Source organism: Plecotus auritus (assembly GCF_963455305.1).
Source record: "Plecotus auritus genome assembly, chromosome: 1".
Taxonomy (NCBI): domain Eukaryota; kingdom Metazoa; phylum Chordata; class Mammalia; order Chiroptera; family Vespertilionidae; genus Plecotus; species Plecotus auritus.
The window spans coordinates 223,240,390-223,259,481 of record NC_137770.1 but is presented as its reverse complement, the minus strand read 5'-3'; the positions used below and the strand labels follow the sequence as shown (position 1 = coordinate 223,259,481).

At 40.2% G+C, this 19,092-nt stretch overlaps 1 protein-coding gene across 3 annotated transcripts in view; it reads left to right on the top strand.

The window, feature by feature from the left end:
• Positions 1 to 19,092, top strand: part of UBE2K (ubiquitin conjugating enzyme E2 K) — a 68,822-nt gene that overhangs the window by 17,972 nt on the left and 31,758 nt on the right. The window lies entirely within an intron of this gene.

Sequence of the window (19,092 nt, the reverse complement as noted above, 5' to 3'; positions counted from 1 at the left end):
CCACTATGAAAGTAATGCCTTTTATCCTGCCTTTGGGACTAGGAAGGAGAGTTGACTATGTTGATAAATGTGGCCTCTTGGTGAAGTTGGGTTTCTGTTCTAAATTTAAGTACTGATAATGTAGTCAGGTTCTGCATAGGGCTAATACAATGTCCAAGCCAAAAATTGGGAAATACCTACCCCACCCCCTCGCTTTATTTTGTATTTTCCCTTTTGAAGACCTCAGGAGCATCTATTTAGTATTATACAGGGTAGGGCAAAAGTAGGTTTACAGTTGTTCACTTGGAAAATATTACAAGAATAAACTGGTTTTTGTACTCACAACTGTAAACCTACTTTTGCCCCAACCTGTTTATGCTGATACCTGTATTTCTGTGGTTTAACTCTTTAGTTTAATTTTACATTTTTCTTTATTCAACAAATATTTATTGAATGCTACCTGTGTTAATAAGATAGACATGGTCCATGCTATTGTGGAGTAAGTTATGGTTTGGTAAGGCAGTGAGATGCTAATCCTCCTATATAATAAAGAGCTAATATGCAAATGGTCATCACACCTGTAACAGCTCAGACACTCAACACTGGGGAGAGAGGAATGGGGACCAGGCAGGCACAAATGAGCTCGCGAGAGAGGAATGGGGACCAGCCAGGCACAAATGAGCTCGCGAGAGAGGAATGAGAGAACCAGCCAGGTACAAATGAGCTCACGAGAGAGGAATGAGAGGACCAGTGAGGCACAAAAGAGCTCACAAGAGAGGAATGGGGACCAGCCAGGCTGCGGCCGGGGGGGGGGCGGGGAGGGACAAGCCGCCCACCCCGCAGTCCTGGGCACCAGTGGCTGGGGCTGTGACCCAGGAGAAGGACAAGCAGCCTGCCCCGTGGCCCCGGATGCCTGCGACTGCGGTCTGGGAGAAGTTGGCCTGGGTCCTGGGTGCCTGTGACTGGCTGGAGGAGGGAATCCTGGGTCCTGGGTGAGAGGCGAGGCAGAGGCAGTTGGGATGATCAGGCCAGCAGGGGAGCAGTTATGGGCAATCAGGCCAGTAGGGGAGCAGTTAGGGGTGATCAGGCAGGCAGAGGTGGTTAGGGGCGATCAGGCAGGCAGGCAGGCAGGCGAGTGGTTAGGAGCCAGTGATTCCAGATTGCAAGAGGCAGTCGGACATCCCCTGAGGGGTCCCGGATTGGAGAGGGTTCAGGCCAGGCTGAGGGGACACCCCCCCCCCCCGCACGAATTTTGTGCACTGGGCCTCTAGTCTATAGTAATAAAGGGCTAATATGCAAATGGTTGTCACACCGTAACTACCGATCAGCAGGAGTCTGCGTCCCCACCCGGTGCTGGCCAGGGACATGACACGCCGGCAGGGCTTAACGGGGGTGGTGCCGGCCAAGTCTAGGTCTTGCCCAGTGGGGGCGGGACCAGCTGGGTCTGGGTCTCTCGCGATTTTGTGGCGCACATGGGTGGGCAGGGCTTGACTCGAGTCCTGCGGCGCGCCCCAGACTCTGACAGGAGGGAGGAGGGAGCCAGATACCCGCACCCAGAACCCACACAGCAGGGCGGTGGTGGTTAGGGGCGATCAGGCCGGCAGGGGAGAGCAGTTAGGGGCAATCAGGCCGGCAGGGGAGGGCAGTTAGGGGCAATCAGGCCGGCAGACAAGCAAGTGGTTAGGAGCCAGCGGTCCCGGATTGTGAGAGGGATGTCCCAGATTGGAGAGGGTGCAGGCTGGGCTGAGGGACTGATATCCCCCACCCCCCCACCCCTGCATGAATTTCGTGCACCGGGCCTCTAGTTAATTATATGTGTGTTTGTTGAGTTTAAGTAAGGAGAACTGTTGGGGTGGGGAAACCTAACCTCAGGGAAAAAGTTCCTTGGGATTGACCCTTAAACTGACACTTGGGAGGATAAATTGTGGAATTAACTTTGTTATATATTAGGATATCAACTCTAATATGTATATAGAAAGCTTATAACTATTATACAGTCAAGATTTTGAAGGGCCATCTAATTGCCTTTTCCTCTTAAATAGTAATTCTGTGAACATAAAAATAAGCGTTTGCTCATTATTGAATTTTGGAAAGTACGGAACTATATTAAAGAAAAAAATTATCTGTATTTGCACCCTCAGGGATGCATGGAGCCGTGGTGATGAGTGGGGCAAGAGAAGACAGACAAATATGTGATAAATACAACACTGAGAAATATAATGATATTGTACAGATGAAATTAAAAGGCCTTTCCTGGGATTTCAGTGTTAGTTACAGATCTGAATTATAAAGCCATGCCTTAGAGATCATCATTCCAGGTCAGAGGAAACAGTTAATGTAAAGGTCCTAAAGTCAGAAAGAATTTGCTGTGTTTAATCAAAAGGAGGTTATTGTGGCTGGAGTAAGGGAGGAGAATGGTGCAAGAAGAAGTTGAAGATACAAGCGGGAGCCAGAGCACATAAAATTTTCTAAGCCCAAAGTAAGAAATTTGGGTTTTAAATGACTGTGGAAGCCATTTGAAGATTTAAAGCAAAGGACAAAAATTGTTTTTTAAAAGACCACTTTGGCTGCTGTGGGGACAATGAATAGAAACTGAAAATGTAAGGAAAAAGGATTTAAGAGTTAAGAATTAAGTTTGGCTGGATGTAACAAAAGAAACAATAGTAGTGGTTTAAACAGAAGTCTAGAGGGAAGTATCTCTGAATTAGTTAAGGGCTTTATAGTGTTAGTAGACTATTCTAACTTCCAATTTATCATTCTTAGGAGTTTGACCCTTGTCCTTAAATTCTCAAAATGGCTGTCAGCAGTCCAGACAACACGGCTGAATTTCAGAAAGGGGAAGGGATAAGGTGCATGCCAGCTGAGTTTGCTCCTTTTAAAAAGCTTTCTAAGAAGCCCCATTCAGTGACCTGTTTTTATTTAATCTTGTTATCCAGGTCTGTGTTATAACCTCTTCTTCGTTTAAGAGAGGCTAGGAAATGTTCTTTTAGCTGAATACACTGTTCCCCAATTAAAATCAGGGTTTCGTTAATAAGAAAGGAGGAGAAAGGAAATTGAGTAGGCAACTTGCCATGTATAGTGGGAGAGGGGGGGAGAAGGAATGAACTCAGAAAGATAATTTGGGGAGCCTTTCTTGGTAGTCCAGGCAAGAGATGATTGTATCGTAGCTTTAGGGTTGAATAGGGAGCTGAAGAGAAGTAGAAGTGTTCAGGAGATGTTTTAAAGGTACATAGAGTCACCAGAGCTTGCTGTTGGTACAGAGGAAAAATGAAGCTGGGAAAATACCTAGTTTTCTCTTAAGCAACTAGATAGATCACGATGCTTATTTCTGAGATGAGTTTAGAAGTCATGTCTGAAAAGAGATTTGAGCATCATAAATATATAGATGGTATATTTAAAGCTTAGACAAGTTGACTTAACTCTAGAACAATTTGGTTTGAAAAGAAAGGGGGTCTAGGACAAAGTCCTGGTATTTGCCCTGGCCTCCTACTACATTTTGAAGTTGAACCGAGGAGAACTAACAAAGCATAAGGAAAGTGAACTATTAGTGATGTCTGAGCAAAAAGAGAAGAGAGTGATGTCATTGAAGCCAAGAGAAGACCGTTCCAAGAAGAGAATCGTCAACTTTGTCATGCTGCTGAATGGGAGAAATTACTTGAATTTGCACAATGGTGGTCATTGGTGACCTTGACTGGAATATTTTTATTGGAATGGTAAAAGTGGATATCATTGGAGTGGGTTAAGAGGAAGTAAGGTAAGGAACTGACAATCTGGTCAACTCTGTGTGTTTTTTAAAATATATTTTTATTGATTTCAGAGAGGAAGGGAGAGAGAGATAGAAACATCAGTTTTTGAGAGAGAATCATTGATTGGCTGCCTCCTGCATGCCCCCTACCGGGGATGGAACCTGCAACCTGGGCATGTGCCCTTGACCAGAATTAAGCCCGGGACCCTTCAGTCTGCAGGCTGACGCTCCATCCACTGAGCCAAACTGGCTAGGGCAACTATTTTTAAAATATATATATATTTTATTGAATGTATTTAATATAAATATATTTTATTGATTTTTTTACAGAGAGGAAGGGAGAGGGATGGAGAGTTAGAAACATTGATCAGCTGCCTCCTGCACACCTCCTACTGGGGATGTGCCTGCAACCAAGGTACATGCCTTTGACCGGAATCAAACCTGGGACCTTTCAGTTCGCAGGCCAACGCTCTATCCACTGAGCCAAACCGGTTTCGGCTATACAGAGAGGAAGGGAGAGGGATAGAGAGTTAGAAACATTGATGAGAGAGAAACATCGATCAGCTCCCTCCTGCACACCTCCTACTGGGGATATGCCTGCAACCAAGGTCCATGCCCTTGACCGGAATCAAACCTGGGACCCTTCAGTCCACAAGCCGACGCTTTATCCACTAAGCCAAACCGGTTAGGGCGGCAACTGTTTTTAATAAACATTTTAAAATTGAATTTATAGGGGTGACATTGGTTAATCAAACCATACAGGTTTCAAGTGTACAACTAACACATTATCAATTTTTTAAAAATCCTCACCTAAGGATATGTTTTTATTGATTTTTAGAGAGGGAGGGGAGATATTGATTGATTGCCTCCTGACTGAGGATCAAACCCACAACCTAGGTATGTACCCTGGCTGGGAACTGAACCTGAAACCTTTTGGTGTCGGATATGACACTCCAACCAACTGAGCTACCTGGCCATCGTGTCACATCATCAACTTTTAAAAAGATGTTTGCTTTGACAGGAGAGCAGAGAAGAAGGGGAGCTGGAGAAGAATATGGCCACAGAGATCTTAAGAAATTTTTTCTGGTAGATAATAGCGAATGTTTGTATATTGGTGGATGAGAGAAATTATGATAGAGCAGGAGTAATTGAAGGTGCAAAGTCCTTGAGAAGAACAGAGTGGTGGTTATCCTGGCATAGTGGAAGGATTATTCTTTAATAAGAACAGAGACACATAGGGCCATGTTAAATTCCATTTGTATATGGTCTTCACTTGAACATGAGACCAATTAGTGAATGGTTATGTGGGTTTTTTTTCCAGCAATGCTGCTTGGGACAGACACAGGCTAGTCTCACTAAAAAGATAGAGAGTTGATTTTTCTATTTGTGTGTGTTTTAAAAGACTGTACTAATGATGAGAATATGATGAAATGGGCTACCTCATGAAGTGCCAGTGCTACAATAATTTACGACAACCTTTCTAGAAAGTACTTTGGTCATAAAAGTATGAAGAGTTCAAATACCATAACCCAGTAATTTTATTTTATTTACTATTTTTTTCATTCAACCTTTTATTTTTTAAAATAACTCTTTATTGTTGAAAGTATTACATATGTCCCCCTTCACCCCTCCCCCCTATTGACTCCCTCCAGCCCAATCAGAGCCTTCCTTTGTACCATGCCGCCCCCTGGTGGTCAGTGCACGTCATAGTGAGTGGTTGAACTCTCGGTCGGTCAAACACCTGAGGGGACAATTTGCATATTAGCCTTTTATTATATAGGATGATAGCCATTTTGACAGGTGTGAGGTAATAATATCATTGTGGTTTTAATTTGCATTTCTCTGATGCTTAGTGACATTGAGCATTTTTTTGTATGTCTGTTGGCCACTGTATTTTCTTTTTGGAGAAATGTCTATTCAGGTCCTCTGCCCATGTATTAATCATATTGTTAGTTTGTGTTTTGTTTGTTTGCTTTTTTGTTTTTTTGGGGGGGGTGTTATGTTGTATGAGTTCCACCTCAGATATTAACCCCTTATCAGATGTATCATTGGCGAATATCTTCTCCCATTAGGTAGGTTGTCTTTTTGTTATATAAATACGTTTTTATTGATTTCAGAGAGAGGAAGGGAGAGGGGGAGAGGGATAGAAACATCAGTGATGAGAATATTGATTGGCTGCCTCTTGCACACCCCCTGCTGGGGATTGAGCCCACAACCCCAGCCATGTGCCCTGATCAGGAATCGAACTGTGATCCTGGTTCATGGGTCAACACTCAACCACTGAGCCACCATGGCCAGGCTCTTTCAACACTAAATTCTTCTCCATTCTTGTCTTGCTTCCATGTTTTCTGAAGAGAAGTCCAATTCAATTCTTATCTTTTTAAAAATATATATATTTATTGATTTCAGAGAGGAAGGGAAAGGGAGAGAGAGATAGAAACATCAATGATGAGAGAGAATCATTGATTGGCTGCCTCCTGCATGCCCTACACGGGAAATTGAGCCCATACTCAGGCATGTACCCTGAGCGGGAATCGAACCGTGATCTCCTGGTTCATAGGTCGATGGTCAACCACTGAGCCACGTCAGCTGGGTGCAATTCTTATCTTTGCACCTCTATATGTAAAATGTTCTTTTCCTCTGGCTTCTTTCAGGATTTTATCTTGGTTTTTTAATTTTCTTCAATTTGAATATGATGTCTCTAGGTATAGATTTTTGAGGATTTATCCTGATTTGTACTTTTTTTTGTAGCTTCCTGGATCTGTTGTCTACTGTTAATTATGGAAATTCTTAGTCATTATTGCTTCAGATATTTATTTTCCTTTTTTTCTCCATCAGGTATTCTTGTATGTTACACCTTTTGGATGTTCTGTTCTTTTTCATTTGTTCTTCCTTTGCATTTTCTTTTTGGAAGTTTCTATTGACATTTCTTCTGTCTCACTGATTCTTTGTGTTCACCTACTAATGAGCACACCAAAGGCAATTTTCATTTCTGTTACAGTGTTTTTTTATTTCTAGCATTTACGTTTTATATTCTTTTTTTAAAAATTTTCTTTATTGGCCGAAACCGGTTTGGCTCAGTGGATAGAGCGTCGGCCTGCGGACTGAAAGGTCCCAGGTTCGATTCCGGTCAAGGGCATGTACCTTGGTTGCGGGCACATCCCCAGTAGGGGGTGTGCAGGAGGCAGCTGATCGATGTTTCTCTCTCATCGATGTTTCTAACTCTCTATCCCTCTCCCTTCCTCTCTGTAAAAAATCAATAAAATATATTTAAAAAAAAAATTTTCTTTATTGATTAAGGTGTTACATGTGTGTCCTTCTTCCCCTATTACCCTCCCATCCCCCCCACTCATGCCCTCACCCCCCTGTTGTCTGTGTCCATTGGTTAGGCCATAGGCATGCATACAAGTCCTTTGTTTGATCTCTCCCCCTTACCCCCACCCTCCCCTACCTTCCCTCTGAGGTTTGATGGTCTGATCGATGTTTCTCTGTCTCTGGAACTGTTTTTGTTCATCAGTTTATGTTGTTCATTATATTCCACAAATGAGTGAGATCATGTGATACTTATCTTTCTCTGACTGGCTTATTTCACTTAGCATAATGCTCTCCAGTTCAATCCATATTGTTGCAAATGGTAGGAATTCCTTTTTTAGCACAGCGTAGTATTCCATTGTGTAGATGTACCACAGTTTTTTAATCCACTCATCTGCTGATGGGCACTTAGGCTGTTTCCAAATCTTAGCTATGATGAATTGTGCTGCTATGAACATAGGGGTGCATATATCTTTTCTGATTGATGTTTCTAGTTTCTTGGGATATATTCCTAGAAGTGGTATTACTGGGTCAAATGGGAGTTCCATTTTTAGTTTTTTGAGGAAACTCCATACTGTTCTCCACAGTGGCTGCACCAATCTGCATTCCCACCAGCAGTGCACCAGGGTTCCTTTTTCTCCGCATCCTCGCCAGCACTTGTCATATGTTGATTTGTTGATGATAGCCATTCTGACAGGTGTGAGATGGTACCGCATTGTCGTTTTGATTTGCATCTCTCGGATAATTAGTGACTTTGAGCATGTTTTCATATGTCTCTTGGCCTTCCTTCTGTCTTCTTTCGAAAAGATTCTATTTAGGTCCGTTGCCCGTTTCTTGATTGGATTGTTTATCTTCCTTTTGTTGAGTTGTATGAGTTCCCTGTAAATGTTGGAGATTAAACCCTTATCAATGATAACATTGGCAAATATGTTCTCCCTTGTAGTGGTCTTTCTTGTTGTTTTGTTGATGGTTTCTTTTGCTGTGCAAAAGCTTTTTATTTTGATGTAGTCCCATTTGTTTATTTTCTCTTTATTTTCCATTGCCCTAGGAGCAGTATCAATGAAGAAGTTCCTTTGGCATACGTCTTAGATTTTGCTGCCTGTGGATTCCTCTAGTATTTTTTTGGTTCCTGTCTTATGTTTAAGTCCTTTATCCATTTTGAGTTTATTTTTGTGTATGGTGTAAGTTGGTGGTCTAGTTTAATTTTTTTGCATGTATCTGTCCAATTTTCCCAACATCATATATTGAAGAGACTGTCTTGACTCCATTGTATGTTCATGCCTCCCTTGTCGAATATTAATTGGGCATAGTGGTTGGGTCGATTTCTGGGTTCTCTATTCTATTTCATTGGTCTGTATGTCTGTTCTTGTGCCAGTACCAGGCTGTTTTGAGAACAGTGGCTTTGTAATACAGCTTGATATCTGGTATTGAGATCCCACCTACTTCACTCTTCCTTCTCAGGATTGCTGCAGTTATTCGGGGTCTTTTTTTATTCCAGATGATTTTTTGGAGAGTTCGTTCTAGGTCTGTGAAATATGCCATTGGTATTTTAATGGGGAGTGCATTGAATCTATAGATTGCTTTGTGTAGAATGGACATTTTGATGATGTTGATTCTACCAATCCATGAACACGGTATGTTCTTCCATCTGTTTATATCTTCCTCTATCTCTTTTTTTAGTGTCCTGTAGTTTTTTGCATATAGGTCTTTTACCTCTTTAGTTAAGTTTATTCCTAGGTTTCTTAATTTTTTTTGGTACGATGGTAAATGGGATTTCTTTTTTAGTCTCTGTAAGTTCACTATTGGTGTATAGAAATGCCATAGATTTCTTGGCATTAATTTTGTATCCTGCTACCTTGCCGAATTCATTTATTAAGTCTAATAATTTTTTGATGGAGCCTTTAGGGTTTTCTATGTACAGTATCATGTCGTCTGCGAATAAGGACAGTTTTATTTCTTCTTTTCCAATTTGGATGCCTTTTATTCCTTCTTCTTGTCTGATAGCAATGGCTAGTACTTCCAGTACTATTTCGAACAGGAGTGGTGAGAGAGGGCATCCCTGTCTTGTTCCTGTTCTTAGGGGGAATGGTTTTAGTTTTTGTCCATTGATGCTGGCTGTGAGTTTATCATATATGGCTTTTATGATGTTGAGGTATGATCCTTCTATTTCCACCTTGCTGAGAGTTTTTATCAAGAAAGGGTGTTGGATTTTGTCAAATGCTTTTTCTGCATCAATTGATATGACTATGTGATTTTTATCTCTCAATTTGTTTATGTGATGTATCACGTTTATTGATTTGTGGATATTGTACCATCCTTTCATCCCTGGTATAAATCCTGCTTGGTCATGGTGTATGATCTTTCTGATGTACTGCTGGACCTGATTTGCTAGGATTTTGTTGAGGATTTTGGCATCTATGTTCATGAGGGATATTGGCCTGTAATTCTCTTTCATTGTGTTGTCTTTATCTGGTTTTGGTATTAGGGTGATGCTGGCTTCATAGAATGAGCTTGGAAGTGTTCCTTCCTCTTGAATTTTTTGGAATAGTCTGAGGAGGATAGGTTTTAGTTCTTCCTTGAATGTTTGGTATAACTCTCCTGTGAAGCTGTCTGGGCCTGGGCTTTTGTTTGCTGGAAGCTTTTTGATGACTGCTTCAATTTCTTCCATAGTTACTGGCCTATTGAGATTTTTAGAATCTTCCTGATTGAGTTTTGGAAGGTTGTATTTTTCTAGGAATATGTCCATTTCCTCCAGGTTGTCTAGTTTGTTGGAATAGAGTTGTTCATAATATTTTTTAACAATCCTTTGTTTTTCTGTGGGGTCTGTTGTTATTTCGCCTCTCTCATTTCTGATTTTGTTTATTTGAGTCCTCTCTCTTTGCTTCTTGGTGAGCCTGGCTAGAGGTTCATCAATCTTGTTTATCCTTTCAAAGAACTAGCTCTTGGTTTTGTTGATGTTTTGTATTTTTTTTTTTTTTTTTTTTTTTTGGTCTCTATGTCATTTATTTCTGTTCTAATCTTTATTATCTCCTTCCTTCTGCTCACTCTGGGCTTTTCTTGTTGCTCTCTTTCTAATTCTTTGAGTTGTAGCGTTGGATGATTTACTACCATTTTTTCTTGTTTTTTTGAGATAGGCCTGTAGAGCTATAAACTTCCCTCTCAGGACTGCTTTCATTGTGTCCCATAGGTTTTGGATTGTTGTGTTTTTATTGTCATTAGTTTCCAGAATGTTCTTAATTTCTTCTTTGATCTCATTGGTAACCCAATCAATATTTAATAACACGCTATTCAGCTTCTAAGTGTTTGAGTGTTTTGGATTGTTTTTATTGTAGTTTATTTCTAATATTATGCCATTGTGGTCTGAAAAGATGCTTGGTATGATTTCAATCTTCTTGAATTTGGGGAGACTTTGCTTGTGACCCAGTATGTGGTCTATTTTTGAAAATGTCCCATGTGCACTTGAGAAGAACGAATATTCTGCAGCTTTTGTTTTTTTTGTGTGTTTTTTTTTAAATATATTTTATTGATTTTTTTCCAGAGAGGAAGGGAGAGGGATAGAGAGAAAAATCGATGAGAGAGAAACATTGATCAGCTGCCTCCTGCACATCTCCCACTGGGGATGTGCCCACAACCAAGGTACGTGCTCTTGACTGGAATCGAACGTGGGACCTTTCAGTCCGCAGGCTGACACTCTGTCCACTGAGCCAAACCAGCTAGGGCTCCTCTGTTGACTTTGGTTCCTTAGAAACATCTTAAATAAGGTCTGAGATATGCAGGTTTTTGAATTGTGGTCTCCTGTTGTACTGGAGCCCTAACGGTAAGACTTTGGGGTAAGGGAATCAACCTATAGTCCTGTAATTGGGTCTCAGTCTTTTAGTGAGCCTATTCCTCTAAGTTGTTATCTTCAAGTGTTTCTCAGTCCCCTCCCCTCTGAGATGAGAATGGGAATCTAGAGGGGGCTAGAATTGGGTATTTCTCTTCTCTCTGGTTGCTTAGATCTGTTAAAACCCCAATTGCTTAGGCTCTGGTGAATAGTTTCTCTTGGGGGTAGGCTTTGTTAAGAACATAATATTCTGGGCTTATTTCAAAATGGTGAATTTCCCCCTTTCGCAGCCAGAAGAATGAGGGCATTTTCCTCTGATCTTAGCTGTGAAAATCTTGAAGGAATCCTGGAGGTAAAAATTCATAAAAGTGTGCAGGCCCATGGGATTTTTTTATTCTCAGATTCATCCTTTCTGAGCCTCCAGCAACTGTAATTTATCAATTACAGTTTAGATTTACCTACCCAGGTAATGAATGGTTCATGCAGAGAGGCTTGCAAGCTTTTGTTCTGGTAAGGTTTGATTCTCTTTTTTTGCAAACCTGTCTCCAATTTTGACAGCAGCAATTTGCCCTGTGGTTATCTATAAGAAGAGTTGTTGATTTTCAGTTTGTTCGTTTTTTTCTTCTGTGGGGTGGGAGTGACAGCTTCGAAGTGTTTACATGCTGGATGGGAAACCATAAGTTTACTCCATTTATTTTTGTTTGTGTCCCTTTAAATTGTATCATCTTGTTGGCATCCTCAGTTGTTGGATACTTAGATTCTTTTTTTTTTTTTTTTAATTTATTGATATTTCACAGAGAGGAAGGGAGAGGGATAGAGAGCTAGAAACATCGATGAGAGAGAAACATCGATCAGCTGCCTCCTGCACACCTCCCACTGAGGATGTGCCTGCAACCAAGGTACATGCCCTTGACCGGAATCGAACCCGGGACCTTTCAGTCCGCAGGCCGAAGCTCTATCCACTGAGCCAAACCGGTTTCGGCCGGATACTTAGATTCTTGTTTTTCATTATATGTAATGTTGGTAATTTCCATTATGATAATAACTTTTTTCTACATGTAATGAAATGAGTTTCTAAGGCAGTTTTTGGGAGTGGGAGTACTGGTTTAAAGAGTATGGAAATTTTTATGGTGTTAATATTTTTTGCATTATTACCTTTAAAAAAGGGGCTTATGAGCTTTATTGGTACCACTTTGACCTTACCCATGTTGGGTATTAAGAATTTTGCCAGCTTAGCCCAGCAGGCTCAGTGGTTGAGTGTTGAACTATGAACCAGAAGATAGGTCCTGGTTCAGTTCCTGGTCAGGGGTTATGCCCTGGTTGTGGGCTCAATCCCCAATGTGGGGCATGCAGGAGGCAGCCGATCAGTGATTGTTGATGTTTCTATCTCCTTCCCTCTCCCTTCCTCTCTGAAATCAATAAAAATATATTTTTAAAAAGAAAGAATTTTGCCATTTTAGGGGGAAGGGTTGAGGGTGAAGGAGGTCAAAGGGGGGAAAAGGGAAGGGGGACATCTGTAATACTTTCAACAATAAAGATAAATTAAAAAAAAAAAGAATTTTTCCAGTTTAAAACAATGTTAAATGTAAGATTACTTTGTTCAGTTGTTCTAGCACCATTTGTTAAAATGCTATTCCTTTCCCCCCATCAAATTACTCCTTTGTCAAAGGTCAGTTGACTATATAAGTCCGGGCCTACGTCTGGGTTCCCTATTTTGTTCCATTGTTCTGTGTGTCTAAATTTCTAAGCTGAAGTCAGGCACCTTGATTTCAGTAGCTTTAAAATGGCCCCATCAGAAGTGAGACTTAACTTCAACCAAAAAAAATGGAAAAGGGAAGGTGATTGCTCTCATAAAAGATGAGGTGAAGTAATGTACAAATGTGGGCTATGAGTGTCATTGTTGCTGTACATATAACTGATGTAATTGTGAACATTAGAAAATCTTAAATCAGGCACATTTGTATTCTGAGCCATGTATACTTAAAAACATTTTTATCGATTTTAGAGGGAGAGGGATAGAAACATCAATGATGAGAGAGAATCATTGATTGGCTGCCTGCTGCACGCCCCCTACTGGGGATTGAGCCTGCATCCCAGGCATGTGCCCTTGACCGAAATCGAACCCGAGACCCTTCAGTCTATAGGCTGACAGCTCTATCCACTGAGCCAAACCAGCTAGGGCTTGTCTTAGCTGGTTTGGATGTGCCCTGACTGGTAATTGAGCCATGACCTCTTGGTTCATAGGTTGGCACTCAACCATTGAACCACACCAGATGGGCTGAGCATGTATATTTTTTACAAGTTAGACTCAAGCCAGTTCTGAAAGGTATATAGTTCATACAGTGTGCTAGGTTCTGAATTAAGTTTAGATCCTGTTCATAAATAATCTGTCCCAATGTGTATACTTAAAAAGATGATTGTGGCAGGGGTCACAGTTAAGACTTGAAGGTAGGAGTTCTTCATTAAGGATAGAAAAGCAAGAAACCGATACAGCTATGTTGACCTATGTATATCTTTTTCTCCTTTCTTGATATAGATGAAGTGTTTCGTTCTCTAAGGCCAGTCATTCTCATTTTAGGGTTTACCCTTTCTAACTTTTTCATTACATTATCTGTGCTGTTCTTATTTTTAACCTCTCCCTCTTCCATAAAACTGTCCTTTTTTCTCCAACTACTGCCCTATTTCTCACTTTTCTTTCATAGCCAAAATTTGAAAGCGTTCTCTTTCATCATGGTGTCCATTCCCTCACCTTTCATGGACTACCCAATTATAGTGGATGCTTTTACCTTTTTTCCCCTCATTTTGCAAAGACCTGCCTGTTGCTCAGTCCACCAGCCTTTATAAAGTGTTTTGCAGCAAAAGTTACATGTCTCTGAAATCATTTTTAGACGGCACCATGTTCTCCCATCTGCTCTAGATCCATAGTTCTTAGTTTCCCTACCACTCTTGCCAGTTTCTTATGTATGCTTGTGGAAGTATTTTATGTGTATGAACAAAATAACTATTTTGCTTATTTTTTTCTTAATGCAGTCTTATGTGTAATGTATGTAAAATCTAAAGTCTCTTTAAGTGTAAATAGCAATTCTAAATGATAAAATATTGTGTGATAATGTGAGTGGTGGTGTTTTTTTCTTAGTGGCATATATTAGGGCATCCTATAATTTATGGTATTTTAGAGTCAGTGAAATAGATTGACTTGCGAGTCTTTTTTGTTGTTGTTAATCCTCATCCAAGGATATTTTTCCCATTGATTTTTAGAAAGAGTGGAAGGGAGAGGGAGAGATAGAGAGAGAGAAACACCAATGTGAGAGACACATCAATTGGTTGCCTCCCACATACACCCTGACTGGGACTGGGGATCGAGCCTGCAACTGAGGTATGTGCCCTTGACCAGAATTGAGCCCGAGACTCTTCAGTCCGTGGGCTAACTACTGAGCAAACAGGCTAGGGCTTGTGAGTCATTTTTGAAACCTTGCTTCACTAATATCTGTGTGGACCTCTTTGTATCTCTGTTTCCTGGTTGGTAAACACGTGAGATTGTTACAAGGATTAAGTGGGTTATTACATTTAAATCAGTTAGAGCTCTGCTTATAAAGTGCTATATAAGTATGAACTGCTATTATCATTGTTAACTTCTCAGCAACATTAGCTAGCTACTCTGTTCCTGAAACATTTTTCTTCCTTTTGTACCAGTGATAACAGACTCTTGATTTTTTTTGTTTTGTTCATCATGTCTTTGATCAAGACACAGCCTGAGATCTAGATCTGTGTTTTCAACAGTCTACTTGGCCCTTGGAATTTTTATAGATTTCATACCTCTTTTCATCATATCCAAAATTGAATTTGATTTTCCCTTTTTCCCAAATTCTGACCCTTCAATTTCTTATTTCTTTATCTTAGTTTATTTTGCTATCATCCACCCAGCTGAAAACCAAAACTATAAGAGTGATCTTATCATACAAAACTATAAGAGTGATCTTATCATACACTTTTAGTATGTAATAACTAAATCCTATAAGCTTTACTTCCAATTGTAGTAGGCAATTAGCCATTGTAGGAAATAAGCCTCTGTGATCCACCTTCAGCACAGTCACCTTTTAATGGAACCGGTTACTGAATTTTCCCAGGGCAAACAAAATGTAGGGAGGAGGGAAGAGGATATAAGAACAAAGAACTGTGGATATGAGCCAGCATCATGGTGGAAACCCCCAGGCTCCTGCCTCAAGTAGACAGGGGGAGGTGGAGACAACTAGAAAAGGCCTCAGCCCAATTTTTTTAAATGGCCCAATGGGAGACAATAAGACCTAGATGATGTATGAGGAAACGATGTATGAGAAAACCGGTGACCCATAGTACTTAGCCTATGGGAACTAGAGGAGGGACTGGATAAGCCTGTGATCGATACTCCATATGTGCCTGTACAACCAGACACCCGCTCTCGAGAACGTATTAAAAGTTTTGTTTTCGCCATATTTCTGTTCCCGAGTCCGTTATTTGAATTCGGACAGGTGAGCATTTCTCACAGTCATGAGCAGGGCAGGAACAAAGGGCCAAATGCAGAGGGTCACCAGGGTAGAGAGCCCTGGGTACCTAGCAACAGGCCCTTGCAGGACCACTACCTTAAGCAATAACCCCTGGAGATGACATGTAGGCCTCAGCTGTGTTTCAGCTCCAGGCCCAGAAAAGCAGCAAAACCAGGGGGAACAATGCCATGGCAGACATCAGGACCAGCTGCCAATGACTAGTGACCTGCCCTGGCACTGTGCTGTTTTGCATACATTATGTATGTTATATCTTAACAAAATAGTTTATTTTAAAAATGTTTACTAGGAGCTGCATAGCTTCTATTCATTTCTTTTCCTTTTATGTGTTAGAAATGCATTGGAGCCACAAGGGAAAATTATAAAAATCAGGACTACCAGAGGTCCCACTTCGTGTTTAGCTGAGTTGGGAGAAGAAATTATAGAAAAGCAACTTTGCAGCTGTCCTCTCAAAAAAATGTAGTGCTGCCGAAACCAGTTTGGCTCAGTGGATAGAGCGTCAGCCTGCAGACTGAAAGGTCCCAGGTTCGATTCTGGTCAAAGGCACGTACCTTGGTTGCGGGCACATCCCCAGTAGGAGGTGTGCAGGAGGCAGCTGATCGATGTTTCTCTCTCATTGATGTTTCTAACTCTCTATCCCTCTCCCTTCCTCTCTGTAAAATATCAATAAAATATTTTTTTTAAAAAAAATGTAGTGCAATGATACCAAACACAATTCTTCAAGTTTTCATCCAAAAGACTTATTTAGCCTCCCTGGTTATTACAGTCACTAAAATGAATAACGCATTGTTCTGTTTTTGTTTTGTTTTGTTTTCATATATGAGCATTTATTCCAGTAATGCTGGCAGTATGGGAGAGCAGCAGGTCATCCACAAAAATCTGCTCTACCCCTCCCCATAAGCCAGCTGCTTATATTGTGTAGAAGGACAAAGATTACATGGGAAAGTAACAATTAAGAGCATGGGAAAGTAGGCAAGGTATAATAGTTACAGGTTACAGGCAGTGTGGGCTGGGTTGGGTGGCAGAGGGCTAGTGACTCTGGGACTAGGTTGTTAATCTTTCCATAATGCTAGGCAGTTCTCTGAAAAGGAGGATGGACTGCCTTCTGATGTTGGCTCCCATGTCCCCAGGGGCATACAACTCTCAGCCAGGTTAAAATGTGCTTTCTGCCTTCAATTCAAACTTGATCTTTTAAAAGTATCCTTTGCTAGAGCCAGTAAAAGGGAATGAATTGGGGTGCAAAGGAAGAGGAAGGAAGTGGCCAATGGTGACGTAGAAGAGTGAGGTTGCAGGATCCTCCAGAATGAACTCTGGGCCTCACCTTAGAGACTGTCTCAGAAAGACAGCTGGGAATAGTAGGCAAACGGTGGTGTAGGGTCCTCCTGCTCCGTCAGACCTCTCTTCCAGCCTCAGAGTGAACTTTGTAAGCTGCAGAACTGACAATGTTCCTGCCCTGCTTAGGACACTTAAAGACGCCTGACTCTGATCATGCTGGGAAGACCCAAGGAACAGCAGCTTACCTAAAGGGACACTATTTGTAGGGGCACTGCCAGCCTGTTTCACTCTAAGGCTGGAATGAAGCCATACCATCTGGAAAGTCTAACTAATGGCTGCCTCACTGCTGCACTGTTTCCTGTGCCTGCACGGTAACAGGTGCTCATCTTTAGTGAATGCAGGAAAGGGAGCCTGTTGTTTATTTTTAGAACTTACATTCATATTAGACTGAAACAACTGTGAATACATTTTATAAAATAAGGCTTTGAAAGCAAAGGTTTTTGTAATTAATGTTGTTAGAGGACCAACATCCTCTACTTCTATTCAGGATATTCTCATATACGTAATTCTGAGAGATATATTCTCATTTTACAGTAATAAAATTGAGAGAAGTTAAGTGACTTACCTGAATTAATACCACAAGTAATTGGCAGAAGTAAGATGCAGCTCACATCTATCTGACCCCAAAGGTCATGCCTTTTCTAATACTATTTGTCATCTTTTGCGATTTTCCATGTCTTCCTTATAGCTCAGTCTTAAGTGGGATTTTAATTAGTTTGTGGGGGCACAGAATCGGAGTTCTGGATTGTGGAACAATTGGATGTTTGAATTAAACTGTGGAGGTAATAAAGGATAATTGTATAATGGAAAAATTATGCTGTGAAAAATGTTTGTCTTTCATTCTCCATTTTCTCGGCAAATAAAGACCCTACTCTAGATCATATAGAATGCTTCTATGTAATAGATTTCATCATGGTGGTTATATTTTCTTGAACTAATTTAGTAAATCTTTCATAGAGTGAGAAACCCATTTTTCTCTATTATAATTTGGGGTAATGAGGACAAAAATAAAGACAGGGGTATAAAAATTAATGTGTATTTACCATTTTACTAACCAAGACAATTGGGGACAATCTAGAAGGCAGCTTTTCTAATTTCTGTTACCTCCTCCCTTTCTCCAAACTTTAATCCTATCCTTTAGTATCCTCACGTTTTTGGTTATTTACTTCTTTTTGGTAAAGGTATATTGTGGGAAGCAGTAGGGAACTTTGAAAGCATTGATGATTTGCAAGATCTGATTACTCTTGTTTTACTTAGAAATCTTCGGAGAGAAACGGAAATCTATAGTTATACTTGTGGCTCCTTAAATTGGTCTGTGAAAGTCTGATGCCTTTGATTTTCATTTTAACATTAATTGCTGTGCATACTGGACAAAATATTTTATAGTTGCTAAAACTGTATACTTAATCCTCTATTACAAATACCAGGGTGATAATAATTTTTTTAAGAGTCCAGGAAGATATTTCTCATTATGCATATTTATAATTAATTTTAATTTGGGGATAAAATTATCTTCAGAAATATATGAAATACTTTAATCTCAAGTATAAATAATGATAGTAAACAAACCAGTACTAATTAGGATGTTTAATTTTGAAATGCATAAAGTTTTTTATCTTACGCTCTTATTAAAAGATAAGATTAATTAGGAGTCATGAAACTTAAAATTTAGGTTTTAAATTGTATGTTTTTTCTGTACTTAACATTCTGTACTAAAACAGTTTAGTATAGAAAAAAAGAGTAAAAATATTATCTTCTGTTGGGGTGGGGAGAGGAAACAAGACTAAGAAGGTAGGTTCAAAAGCAAAAATTTATTCTTGAGGTCTTGCCAGTCTTACTTTCATAAGAGTAGATAATATTGTGTTACTTAGGTAAAAATATGAAATCCTAACCAAAAAAATGAAAACATAACTTGTATATTAAGATTTTATATTTTTAAAAGTTGAGAAAAGGGGAGGATAAACTATTAAAAATATAGACCAGTAAGATGCTAGTATAGGTCAGAAAATATAAATGGAGAACCCATTTGCAGACAGGTACTTGTGAACGTTAATGTGAATCCCACTGTAGGGTTTTCTGAATCACCATTGATCAACTCTGATAACAGATTGAGAGATTGAAGTGATACTATTAATAATAAAGTACTTTGAGAAGTAGTGTAACATGCAGAATAAATAGATGGTATATAAATTTAAAATAAAAATCTGTTTTGAAAGTAGGCTGTTGCCACCCAGGAGCAGGTCTCTGTCGTCTACAGCTTCTCTGCAGGCAACCAGTTACCCGTGGAGATATCCAGAGACAGACTCTGAGACTGAAGAGAGCAAGAGAGAGAAAGAGACTGGTTGTGGCTTTGAGGG